At 39.4% G+C, this 14238-nt stretch overlaps 1 protein-coding gene across 3 annotated transcripts in view; it reads left to right on the top strand.

Moving 5' to 3' along the window:
* Window positions 1-402: 402 nt before the first annotated feature.
* Window positions 403-14238, top strand: part of lrrc4ca (leucine rich repeat containing 4C, genome duplicate a) — a 149638-nt gene continuing 135802 nt past the window's right edge. Inside the window, exons 1-2 of one of the 3 annotated variants that reach the window (XM_057329972.1) lie at window positions 403-557; window positions 747-847. The gene's annotated coding sequence lies outside the window, so the exon portion shown is untranslated. Of the gene's footprint in view, window positions 848-14238 lie in introns of all 3 variants that reach the window. The other 2 variants (XM_057329973.1, XM_057329971.1) reach the window with 2 other exon arrangements.

Below are 14238 nucleotides of genomic sequence, written 5' to 3'. Positions count from 1 at the left end.
ATCATTGTCCCTCATTGACTTCCATTGTATGGACACAAAACCACTGAGACTTTTCTCAAAATAACATCTTTTGTGATGTTCCCGAGCAGGTGACGGTGATGAGAAGAGGGTCCCGTCCTCCTCGGATGGACCGAGAGGCGTTCGCTCGCCAGGGGCGACATCTGAACGTGTCAGAATTGGGGGAACACAATTGCGTCTTTAAGGGCTTCAGACTAAACAGCTTATTTGTATTCCAGCCGTACGGCGAGCCTTCTCACGTGTGACTGAGCGCGAGGGAGGGAGAGAGAAAGTGATAGTGAGCGAGCGAGGGGGGGGGGGGTGAGGAGAGAGAGACCTAAATGTGATGCAGCAGAAAGCTGTATGGTGCAGGCAAATGCACACACGCATTCACATGCTAATGCGTGACTGCAAGAAGGGGGAAAGCAACGCGTGGTATCTTACTATGTCTGCGGTTTACGGACTAATGCTTTTATTTCCAAACCTGTAGTCTCCTCAGCATCACTTTAAGGATGGACTGGCGTCAGACACACGTGCATAATCTCTGAGTCGATCTACAGGTGAGGAGGAAGGTTTTGAGTGAGTTGATGCTAGCGTGAACTTTTGACTGTGCTCAGAGAAGTTAGTTAAATAACATCTAGATTTAAATAGTGTTAGAAAACATTCTGGAGATCGATGCGGATTTCGGAACCTGCTGTTTCTCGTATGCGTGTACTGAAGTGAAACTACTTTTGTGAAATTGTTCTAAGGAGCTGCAAGGTCAAACAGGCGAGCTGACTTTATTTGCGTGCGCCAGCACAGTGTGAAATAACCTACAATTCAGAATGTCACCACGTTGACATCATCGGTGGTGAGTAACTTAAAAAGAATTTTGTTTCATATTTTAATCGTTGGGGTCTTCATTTGTTGAACATCCTTGATCATTTGTGACAAATGAGTCATTGCGTTAGTTGTTGCGATAAGACCTGGTTCTGACAAGTTTTTGATTTGATGAGCATCTGTTGTTTGTGTATCAAAAGATTTTAAAATCACACCCACACTGAACACTTACCAACACAAAAAATAACTTGGAACCGTTATTGAAGTTCAATATTTGTGTAATAAATCGGTTTTTGAGAATAATAAAGCTCAGTTTATCATAAAATGGATAAACAATTTATTGTTCATGTGATTTGCAGTGCATTCAAGGTATACATTTGCAAATTTGCGTTCCTTAGGAATCAGACTCATTACTTTGCCAGTTTCACTTGTAAAACTAACAATACCATCAGAATTTTGTAACATAATAACATTGTCCATTAAATATCAGAGGAAATTTCTTATATCATGTTTGTGTTGGATTTAATGTATATGAAACCTCCCCTGGACCATCTACTTTGTAAAATGTGTAATAACGTCACTCACGGTCATCTTATGTAGCAAAATGTTTGAAAATATATTTTCAAAGTAGTTCAGTATTGGTTAGACTCCCATAATGCCACAGTTTTTTTGTGATATCTCACTGGCCCCAGATGTGTTTTGATATGGGAAGTGGTGGCCCACAAAAGAATCAAATAGACAGAGTGTCAGAAAGTTTTTCCCCAGAAGAACAGAGACTTATTGAATAAGTTCCATGTGCATATCTAATACTTTCATCCTGACCAACAGCATATTGGCGAAACGTATTTAAGCATTTTTCCTTTATTTCTTATTTTCAAATGATGACTGTGTGAATTAATTTGAAGTCAAAGACCTAAAGAGCCAAACCATAGATTTTGAATGGCAAGTACAAGATATTGAAACTAAATTATAGTCCAGAACCATAATGGCGTCCAACAGTTTGAGCTGCTCGATCACTTTCTGTCTTCTTGGCCACGAATGGACAAATGGAAAAGGACTTTGTGCAAACTATACACAATAGATTTTGTGTTTTTAAAAGTTTGGAAACTTTATATGATCTCAAAACTGCAGTTTTAGCAGCTTGAAGACTCTGCCGAGAAGGTTAAACCCTTGAGCCTTCCTGTGAAAACACGCTGCAAAGCCAAAGTCCGAAAATGCTCAGGGCAACCCGAAGAGAATATCTACAGTACGTGCTCAGATGTTACATTGCTTTACCTTGGGCTCTGTTCCAAAACCTAGTAAGCTGACTTGATGTTTTCTGCCTGCATAAACAGCGTTGTAACTGAAAAATTAAATAAAATCTAAGATTGTTCGTAATCTTGGACAGATTTTTGAATCAGACAGAACTGAGCTTAATGCATTCTGGGATTGGCTTCTCTACAAAGGTTACAAGTAACGTTACTTTAGTATTTAATTTAGAACTACTGCAAAATCCTCCTCAAACAACCCATCACCTCCCATCGAGGACGATGTGACAATGCCAGTTTTGTAGCATCCCGTCTCTCCTCTCTGTTATGAGTTTCCTTCCAAAGACAGAGTTCGTCTCCTCCCGCCGTCCCTGTCTGTCCTCGGAGGTCTGTGAGACGCTTGTCTTGATTATGTTGTTAGCAGAAGTGCTCATCCACTCTTAATGCAATTAGGGACGTGACAGCTATGTTGTGAGCGATGATGTTTAATGCACCACACAAACTCAGTGTGGGTCCCAAAGCCCATGACACCGCTGTGATTGACAGCATAATAACTGACATAGTTATGAAAATGAATGCGGAGATAAACTCCGGTACACTTATAATGGTAATATAGAGCATATTATCATACTTTGGCCCTGAGGTGGTTGTCTTAACCTGTATTATTACTGCATAAATGCATGTTGTGGATTAGAAATTAGATGTTGTGTCTAGAATACTATCGATGTGTTTTTGTTGTGTCTTTCAAGTTTGGATGAAGTAATTGCACAATCGTTTTTTCTACTTTTTGTTTATGTTCAATTTATGTAATAAATTGTCTGCCAAGAAAACAAATGAAGATACACTTTCTTAGCACGCAACTTTGAAAAGCAAATCTTTATTCGCAGTGCTATTTTTGACACTTGACATAATGCGTTAGCATTTCACACTTAAATAATCAAAAGCTTAAAAATACGCAAATTAAACGTCAGTTCACACTATGCTATTAAAAATGTACTTCCAGTACAGAAACATGCTAAATTTGACCTTTTTCTAGGGCACAGCGTGTACCTGAGACCATCTGTAGCGCGTGTGGATGTGTGCGCGCGTCCATCTGTGAAACGCAGACTTGTCTTATTAGTGTATCATCGTAATCGTATCCCTGTCAAAAAATGACAGCTCCATTTTCAAACCCGCCATATTGGCTGATTGACTATGTCATGCGTGCGTTTGTGGAAGGTAATATGTATTCTGCCGCTTCCAAGAAAATGACGTGGTTTCCCCAGAGGACAATTTTATTGCTCAGAGGTTGCATAGATCGGGACGATTGTGAAGTGTCAGCTTGGGTTATTTCAGCCCAGCGTTGGGTCAAACATGGACACACCTATCTGTTGGGATATAAATGAACCTATGCTGGGTTGTTTCAACCCAAATGCTGGTTTGTTTTAACCCATTGTTGGGTCAAATATAAACATTCTCTGGGTTAATTTAACCCAACAGTTGGGTTTGTCCATTTTTGACCCAACGATGGGTTGAAATAACCCAACGTTTTTTACATTGTACGTTTAGTGAAGCCATTGAGCTATAAGTGAATGTGGATTGTGTGCAGAGGATTATTTTGTGTTTGAGAAATTTGGGTCATGTTGAAATCGCTTGGTCTGCTATTGACCTTTTTGCTGTTTGGGAGAAACACTTGAGAAATTAAAGAGATCTCATTTCAAGTACTTTCCCTTCGATGGTTTGTTAACGCGTAGTGTTGCATGCAAAATCATTGAGCGGAGTGGCAAAGCAGAGTGTAATAACTCAAAAATATGATTTACAAGCCCGCCGCTAAAATTTGACGTTAATCTAAAATCAACCATTATTCAATACACGCCACAAATGAAAATGAAATATTGGAAATGGGCGCTGACTTCACTTTTAAACAAATGAGTTATACCAGCAGCTAGAAATAAACAACCGAGCCTCATAATTAAAGCAAATCCGCTTCCCTGGTAAGAAGGAATGAAAATAATTGTTTTTCTATGCAATTTGAGATGCCCAAGGGGGTCAGATTAAAAATGCCTCCGGGCTGCTTTATAAACTGCCCCCCCTGATGTTTTTGAGATCTGCCTTTTAATGCAATGACATCAAAACGTCGTCTTTTCGCTCCGAGTGTTTCTCTTTCTCAAAGGTTTCTCGTGGCTCCTAATTGGAGCTGATTAAATTTTCAATGTGCTTTAGTTCTTCCACTGTTTGCATCTTTTCTTCAGCCAGCTTAAGCCACTATTGCCCTTTGATGTGTATGTTATGAAAGCACGTTATGAAAGCACGTGTTTTTTTTCTCATGTAGCTTTCTGTCATGCTACATGTATACATGTATATACCTGCTTGTTCCTGGAAAAGCTTCAGCAGACTGAAACTGTGAAAAAAAAAGCAGTGAAACTGTCACGCTCCTGAGAAATGTACAGCTATTAGCATCGCCACTTCCAGTTATCTACACTGATATGTTGCTGTGGACAAACCGTAATGTTTTTAATCTCGTGTTTGTTTAAGATTGTTTAAAGCATAGGAGCTTCTCGGCAGAGGCGGCGTTGACTGACAGCATCAGCGAGATGTGCAGATAGTAAATGCGTCGCACTAACAGATTCTGTACAATTACATAATGGGAAAAACACAGAGCTTCCTAACGGCTAATGGAGCCACACGGCTTCTCGTATCAGATGAATAAAACGACCGGGAAAGTGATGATTCAGCATTACAGAGACTGCAGAGAGATTCACACGCTGGTACACTGAAGCCTGTCGCTGTCACGCTCATTAAAATCACATCTCTCAGTCCAGGCCTTGTGCATCAGAAGGAGGGACACTTTTAACAGGGCTTGGGTTGGTATTACTGTAAGTAATAGTTTACATTATTCATGCTTGGTTATGCTTGGGCTATTAGCGGTGTACATAAAACATATGACATATGAAAGTCAAAGAGGAACGGTTGGTGCTGTTAAACTACTGTATGTTTTAAAATTGATGATGATGAAAGTTATGAGATTATGTTTAAGGGCCTGTTTACCCAAAAATAAAAATTCAGTCATTATTTAATGACCCTCGAGTAAGTAAATTTCTTTGTTCTGTTGAACACACAGAAAAATATTTGAAAGAATGCTTGTAACCAAACAGTTCTTGGCCACCATTGACTACCATAGTAGGAATGGTTCCTTTAATGTATCAATGTTTGTGTTTTGGCCCTATTATACATGGTAGAAAAACAAGTTTTTATAAAATTAAATTATTTCTTCATTTTGCTAAACATAAATAGTCGTGTTCTTCCAGTCTCTCTGTTTTCAGCATAATGAAGATGAGTTTTCTCTGTAACTAATGAACACTTTGTTCAATTTAAGATGATAATACATTTATGAAGAATTGAAGGAATATGGTACCATGGCTTTTACTTTAGTATCTTTGTAGTTTCGGACACATTAAATGTCACGACGCTCTGGGTATTTTGGGTATGAGCTACATACTGTATATAGAGAATTAAAAATGAAAATTCGTTCATCTTTTACTCACACTGGTGTTATTCCAAACCTGTACTGTATGACTTTCTTTCTTCTGCAGAAGACAAAAGAAGATATTTTGAAGAACGTTTGTAACCTAACATCATTGGCCCCCATTGACTTCCATTGCATGAACACAAAACAACTGAGACATTTCTCCAAATATCTTCTTTTGTGTTCCACAGTAGAAAGAGTCATATGCATGTTTTCAATGACATGAGGGTGAATAAATGATCATTTTTTATTTTTAGGTGAACTATCCCTTAGAGTCTTCACCCAGGGGCCAACATGTGGTGTTCCTCCCCTGCATCTGTTCATATAGAACTGTGCTTAAGGCTACAGTATGAAGCACAATGCAACATGACACCGGTAGTCTTCAATAATGCCGTACCGTTAGAGTGAAACATGAAAGTAAAGAATCTTAGATCTGTGTAGCTGGTAGACAGGGCCGTGAATATTAAGAAACACCTGTTCGGCTAGGGCAGGTCCTGCAGAATGAACACAGGCTAATGAAGGTCTCTTCTGGTTAATTGTGTAAACTATAAATAGAGGTGGATGATGGTGCCAAAACATGGGCTTGGTCCCCGAGTGTCAGGTTTTGGGTCGTCGGGTGAGATCTCCCCCCGGGCGACGGGTCACGTCTTTGACCCTGCGTGTATGCGCGTGTGTTTGTAATTTGCTGGTGTTCAATTATTTTGGGTGGCTGGCCATTATTGTGATACTTGTTTTTTGCAATGTATTACAGGAAGATTTTTAATAGTGATCATAACTTGTGGATAAAATATTTGTGTTTCGCAGCCTCATGTCTTATTGTTTTAACATATAGTTTATAATGAACAAGACGGTGATATTTCAGAATACGTAGAGACTTCAAATACAAAGAACCACGTGCTAAAGTAACCTTTACAAAGAAGGGCGCACAAAGTTGTTTGCTGTGATGCGTGGGAGCACAAAACAAACAAATAAATCAGCAAAAAAGTAAATGAGAAATGAACGCAAGCGTAAAAGAATAAATATTTGAACTATCTCGCCAGCCTCTGAGAGACCTATCGGGCGCCCCTGCGATAATTGAATAGTTAGCGGAAAAACAGCACCTTCCACCTTGAAAGGAAATCACACGGCCCTCAAAAGATTGAAAAATTTCTCTCTCCAAAGTGACACTGCCTATCTTTATGATGAGGCTTTTCCCGCTGAAAATATATATCGACTTCAGATAACGCACTTTTTTCTTTTTTCTTTTTTCTCGTGTTCTTTCGCTTTTTATCTGCGCAGGGACAGATGATTTGGCCTTTGCAGTCCGTAGGCAGTTTGTGAGTTTGTGTTTAAAAAGGTTTCAATCGATAGGATTCGCTCCAAAGCTCATGCAGTCAGTGACCCAGACAAAATACCGCTGACCCCTGAGATTCCAAAACAATAACGCCGGAGAAGGGAATAAAACAGGCTTGGAGCGGACTAACGCTACGTTATTTTCTCCTCACAGCTTCAGACGGCTTCCTTAGGGTCTCCTTCTTTAATTCATATTTACGTTTTTACAAATCGTGCAATTAAATACAACACCTCATTAAAAATCCACAGTGCATCAATTAAACAGGGATCAAGTAAAGTTGACAAACACATTGTGTGTTAAAGCGGCCATGGACGATTGCCCTACGTCACGTCCAATTATATTGTATTGTTTACAGAGTCAACGCCAATTACAGCTCAGAATGACTCTATCTGCGTTTAGCAAAGTCTTTTTCACATCCTGTTTCATAAGAGATATCATTTCGCACACAGCGGGGTTGGGTTTTATTTGGTTGTTTCCTTAAAAAGAATAAATAAGCACACTGTCGGTTGTTATTCTGAATGCAAAAACGCAGCAAAGCGAAATGCGTCGAAGTTACGTGGAAAGTCGCTAAAGCGTTATCTGCAAAGGGGGTCCCTCCCTCCCCCCCCCCGGAGAAAATTGTTCATAGACGTTGCTGCCGAGAGCTTTCCTCTTAAATGAGCCTGTTTTCATTTCCGAATTCAGACCAGCAGCCCTTGACATAATAAATATGCTTTTGTTGTTATCTGGGTTTTCCGAGGAGATTTTATGAAAGCGTAAACTTTGTGTCTCTTTTAAGACTCCAGACCCATAAACGTTTTATGGCCCCTAGACAAGCATTAAACTCACGCTCGTTGATGCTTAATTAATTACAGAAGAATGAGAGTGATGCTGTTTCCGTAGACAGTTTATCACAACTGAAATCACCAGTTTATCCATTTTAAATGCGTTACTTTTAAATGTTTTTTTTTTAATTGCACAGACTACTTAGTTACATTCACTGATTAGATATGATTTAAAAAAAATCTTGATTATTTTTTGTCATATTTTAGCTTTTTCACCCTGTTTCTAATATTTTATGATTTCCCTTGAAACCACAATGTTGAGCCCAGTGGGGCTCAAAACATGGTGTTCAGGACGGTAGTTTGTACATTTACAACACCTCTGAGATTGTTAGCAAGGCCCGCCACATATTCTTCATTAGATCACCAGCAGAACTACACCAAGCATGGCAAGAAATCATGTCGTAAAATAGATTCCAGGGAATTTGAGATCTTTTTCAGATAAGGCGGTGAACATTTCTCTCCTGGGCAGTCTAATGTTTACCCCCATTTTGAATACCAGCGTTGTCAAGAAAGTTTTTACTCTATTAGTTAGTTGTATGATTTGTGAAGTGAATCAGTGAATGTGAAACCTGGTTGTCGGCACACTCTGTTTTTTTTCAGTTAGAGTAGAATGCCTGACATCAGGACAGTATGGAGAGTCGTCAGTCGTTCATGAGATCAAAAGAAGCATCAGTCAGGCTTTACAGAAGAGTTTTGACATCCGCTTGGAAAGGAACATTCTGTACCAAGCCTCAGCTCTGGATTCAAACCTTACCGTTCTTTTTCTTTTCAGTCATTTGAGAGTCTACAAACAAAATTCTCAAGTCAGTGACAAATAAACCATTTTTTAATGAGAGGGGACATTTAGAATGAACACTGAAATAAAATCAAGATTATAATGTTTAATTGAAAGCTCACTTTGCTTATTTTTTGTGTATGTTTGTGGCGCTAGAATTTTTTTTGCTTTTGTTTTTCTGAGACTTTGATGGATTTTAATTCAACACAGACATGTGAAACGAAACATTTGGATTTGTTGTTCAGGACTGTCTATCTCTGCTAAGTTTATGGTTTATAGCTAAATTTATTTCACATGTTTTTTTTTGCATTTGTCTCGTGTTACTTCAGCGTCTTCAAGGGATAGTTTACACAAGAATGAAAATCTAATCCTCATTTATTCACCCACATGTCATTCCAAACCTGTATGACACTGGCCTCCACTGACTTCCGTTGTATGGACACAAAACCACAGAGACATTTCTCAAAATATCTTCTTTTGTGTTCCACGGAAGAATAAAAGTCATATAGGTTTGTAAGAGATTTTTTAAAAACTAATTATTAATTGCGGTACAGCAGTATTGAAGAGGAACACTTGATGTATCGCTTCACATAAATATCTTATCGGCAGGTAGCTGTCGCCTCCCGCCCTGCCGAGCTGTGCGGATTTTTGAAGGGCAAACGCGCATGTGTGCGTGCGCTGGCGAGATGAAGCTAAAGACTTGACTAATAATGCTCTAATCTGGACTCATTTTCACACTGCATTTACAGAGCAGGGTGTCCTTAGGGGAGTTTAAGCCCTGTGAGCCAGAAATGGCTTCCCACTGCGTTGAACGAAAGCTAGAAATAATAAGAAAGGAACATCGAGTGCTTCTATCAGTCTTCGGTTATCTAACAGCTCCCCTTTTACCTGACCTGCACTCCCCTGACCTTCCTGCAAAACAAAACATGCTGGTTCTCGTGATTGACATCTTCTGAATGGTTTTGACCTCACGCTCAGTGTGAGAGTAAACCTCTATTCGTGTTACGTAATTGGCAAAGACATATAGAACATGCATTATGCATATAACGCCATGTTTGCTTTCTGGCATGTACAAAAGCACCCTTAATAGGGTCTTGGCCAAAAGGGTTTTGACAGTGCAGGAATGATGATGTCACTGTGTCAAGTTGCTGTAGGAGAAGAAATGGGGATGCTTTTTCTCCTCGCGAGTGCCTAACAAGACCTCAACCGTTATTCCCAGCAGGATGATGCCACATAAAGAGCGGAAGGGATCAATAGAGCTGAGAGTTTAATATTCTTCACATAAATTGTAGTGCAGCCGTAGGACTGGTCTTGCATGCAATGTGAGGGGATGCTGAAATCATTAAGAATTTGACTTTTGGTGGAATGTTAAAACAATGTAAAGCTTGTGGTAGTTGAAGGAATTAAAGGGCTAGTTCACCCAAAAATACAAATGCACCCTCATGTTGTTCAAAACCTGCATGTGACTCTTTCTTTAGTGGAACACAAAAGAAGATATTTTGAGAAATGTCTCTGTGGTTTTGTGTCCATACAATGGAAGTCAATGGGGTCCAGTGTTGTTTGGTTACCAATGTTCTTCCAAATATCTTCTTTTGTGTTCTGCTAAAGAAAGAAAGTCAGGTTTGGAATGAATTTAAATTAAATTATTTAAAAAATATTCTGTTTTATTTTTATGGGAAGCCTACAAAAACAGAGTACACTTCATTGAAATAACACAAGGGTGTGTAAATGACATGATTGTCATGTTTGAACGAATTATTCTTTTAAACGCTTTCCTATTTCACTTGTACACCATTTTTATTCACATCCAGAAAACGTGTTTTTATACGGATAAAAGTGGTCTTCCTTTACAAATATGGCATAATATCCAATTGGCTCCGCCAAGAATTCCCGAATGGTTTTCCCCTTCAGTTTTGTTCTCCATGGCACGTCTCCAGCCCATCTTATTTTTAATAAAACGCTCCTTCCCATGGGCACCTCTTTCCCTGGCAGTAGTCTTTATTTCGTACAGGCTTTTCAACCTGCCAAGCTGTAGGGGATTCGGCCCCTGGGACGCCCCTGATCTCCACATGAGCATCTCCGCTTGCACGTCGGTCCCCAGAGTGTCTCGTTGACATTCATCACGTCCTCTTTGCGAAATTAGCGTTTATTGTGTTATGTAAAGGGACTGGGGAATTAATTTCACAGTAAACACACTCTCAAGGTATCAGTGATGCAAAAATACGTAGCCTCTTGCAAAATGCGAAGCCTCGTGGCTTTTTATGGTGACTTGATATGTACCATTTCAATTATTATTTTTCTTATGGGAAAGCAACATGAAGGCTTCAAATGCAAATCAGAAAGAGCTTGGGAATGTTTCATCGTAATCCAGATAGGAAAGAATAACATCATCGGCTATTTGTTTTATCAATTTGCTTTCAATTTAGTAGATCAAGTAGACCGGGGCTAGTTGTCAAAGAGGTCCTCATGTGACCCCAATGAAATTGTTCAGAGGTTAAACAATAGTTGTATATTGCTTTCATTTTTGTGTTACTGTTAATTTTTTTGTTGTTTAAACTTTTAAGATACCTAATGGCAGGCTAATGCCATTAGGTAGCTTAAAAGAATAATGCATAAAAACCATCACCAGGTCACCAAGGCCATCTATAAGGTCAGAAACAACTCTTATTTCTTAAATTCATTGATGTGCATCAGCGACCAATAACAACGAGCTTTTATTGATTTTATAATCCTTTCCTTTGAGCGTATCTGTGTCGAAAACTGGAATTAGTTATTCACGAATCAGAATAAGAATGCGGCTGAATAAGTTTCATTCTTTAAATGGGTTTTGTTGTTAAAAATGATTCATATTTGAAGCACGCTGCTCGTCCTTTAGAAATACTGGATGTCTAAGAGATGAAAAGAAATATGTATTATATAATTTATTTAGTACATATATTATAATATTATTATGAAAGATTAAGAGTGTAACTGACAAGCATTGAGAGTTCAGGAGAAGGAGAAACACGTCTATGCGTGCTTAAAGTTTGTGTCCAGTAAGACTTTTATTTTGTTGTTTGGCTTGCTGTGAAACCGAATTCATTCAGTATTCTTTTGAATGTACTCAAGTGTGGCAGAACAAAACGTACGCTTCAATGATACCAAAAAATATTCCGAAATTGTGTTTGGTACTTTTCCTTTAAATATGGCCGCCGTTAAGCCCTTCAGAAAGAGGCTGAGGGAGGAAATACGTTCGAAGGCTAAACACACAAACCACAAGGCCACGTAATAAAAGCAACGGCCGTGTCTCTTCAAGGATTGCTAAACCAATTTGTTATGAAAAGGCTTGTTTTAGACTATTAACAGCGCTTGGGGCATGGCATTTCGGAGACCCCGGCAAATGACTAAATATGTTTCTCCTTCAGTGTGAAGAAAGAAATTCTCCTTAATAGCCTCTAAGTAAACACATATGTAATTCTTGAAAGAAATAAAGAGGGAAGGCTATAAATGTAGACACAAGCTTAATTGGTTTTAAAAAGAATCTGAGGCCAAAATTTAGGGGCGAAACCTAAATGCACTCCCTGTTTGGATTTGTTCAGATGTTTTCGCAGGAATTTATATTGAGGAAGAACTACCAGGCAGACCAACTTCGCGTCTTGAATAGTGAATAGTCTATGTAATGTATTGATCTTGACATTAGGTTTTAGTTGAGGAAGTCAAAATGGCGGTGTTAGCATTACAATTAAAATACGAAATCTTTAAAATTGTGCAAAACACGTACAGAAACGGAATGAAAGTACAGTATCCATCATGTAATAAGCTATTAGGACAGTTGAGATGGTTTTGTAGGGTTGGACTTGGAATCCATTTCCCAAACTCTTTATTAAATTAACAGCGTGAGACGCGGCCCTTTTCCCAGATACTGACTGAATGAATTTATAGGGCCCTGTAGAACTAGGCACTTTATGGAAAAGAAGTGAAATCAATGCCTCGGGTCCTCAGCGGAATGAACAATATCATCACCTCTGATGAGTTTAGCCCGTCGTCGCAAACACGCATCTGAAGGGAGCCGATCACGAGAGCGTGTAATGTTTTTTCAAGCGAGTACCTTTTTTACCCTCCCCGTTTCTTTGTCGCCAGGCATTTGGGAGCTGACGCTATAAATCAACCTCCACTCCCTTTTGCTTCCATTTCTGTTTGCTTTGATTCAGAGGTTTATTAGCGATGATGTCGAACGCCTCCCATCTGCTTCTCTGCTTTATGTACCACCGTAAAACATTCCCGCGCATGGCGCTGTTAACCCCCTGCCTCCCTCCAAACCAGTGCAGCAGATAACTGGAAATGCCTGTGTGTGAACTGGGAAATCAAGTGGCTAAATTATTGAGCCTGCACACTGGCGTGGTGGTGACATTAGCCATAACCCATCACTGATACTACAACTACATATGTGTAATGTCAAAGGCTCTATTATAAAACCCTTATCAACTGCCATGCTGTTTATTGAATCATGACGGAAATGGTGTCTCAAGTGACCGATTCGGAAAGCTTTTTAAAATCAAAACTTGACTCTTAGTTATTTTTAATAGTTTGTTTTTGAGATGTTGCTTAGCTAATGACACAATGGCTATTAAGAAAAATGCATAAAGACCGCACCAGGTATTGCATCAACCCATTAAACCAACATTTTGTGCTCTTAGTAGTTGAAGGGAGTTCACCCAAAAAAGAAAATTTGCAGCATTTACCCAATCTCATGTCATTCCAAACCTGTATGACTTTCTTTCTTCTGCAGAACAAAAAAGAAGATATTTTGAAGAATGATGGTAACCAAACAACGCACCCCATTGACTTCCATCGTATTCATAGAAAATCACTGACCCATCTCTCAAAATATCTTCTTTTGTGTTCCACAAAAGAAAGAGTCATATACAGGTTTTAAACGACATGTGAGTAAATGATGAATGATTTATTGTGTAATGGAAAAAAATCTGAAAGTGGTTAGAAATATACTGTCAATGCTAATATTTTAAAACTAATATTTTTGTAAAATCACTTACTTCTTCTAGTACGTGAGCTCAATATCAAAAGTCCACAAAAGATTCCTCTCTAAAATTTCTATACAGGTGTGTAATTTTTCTTCACTTTCTAGTTTTCAGCTACAGTACCTCGCTTTGACAATCCGGCACTCAGGTGGCTGAGACAGCTGGCGGTTCAGAGGTTAAAAGAATCTCCCTAGAGCTCACGGTGACAATCCTTTCCTCCGGGGAGCTCACTGCTCCCAGCTCCCTCCTTCAGCAGGGATCCTAACCTTGCCACACTGCTTTAATTTCCAAAACGCTGCTTGAAGATTTGAATTTCTGCACATCAATCTCCAGCTGCGGCGCTGGCGTGATTAATGGCCGCCATCGATCACGGCGCCGCTCTGCTCGGAGGCCTCGCGCCGTCACGTAGCTTTGCTATAGAATAATGGGCGCGTTCCTACGCAGTCAACTTCGGAAACGTGCACACACGGGAGTGCACGTGTTTTCTGTGGCTCTGCTGCGTCAGTTGTGACGGAGCATTTCTGATGTTTGACAGGCTGCAATGTCACAGTTCTTTAAATGCAGAAATAAATAAGAATAAATCAAAATGTTACGTGTACACACTGTTTGGAGTGGGCAGTGTGAGGGTATGTAGTGATGGATGGTGGAAATGTGTCAACCAGTAGAGATTTGGCTGTGCTGTAGCAAAACAAATAAATAAAAAATGGAGAAATGGAAAAA

The sequence above is a fragment of the Triplophysa rosa genome, linkage group LG3 (genome assembly GCF_024868665.1).
Source record: "Triplophysa rosa linkage group LG3, Trosa_1v2, whole genome shotgun sequence".
NCBI lineage: Eukaryota > Metazoa > Chordata > Actinopteri > Cypriniformes > Nemacheilidae > Triplophysa > Triplophysa rosa.
This window is presented reverse-complemented; position numbering and strand designations above follow the sequence as displayed.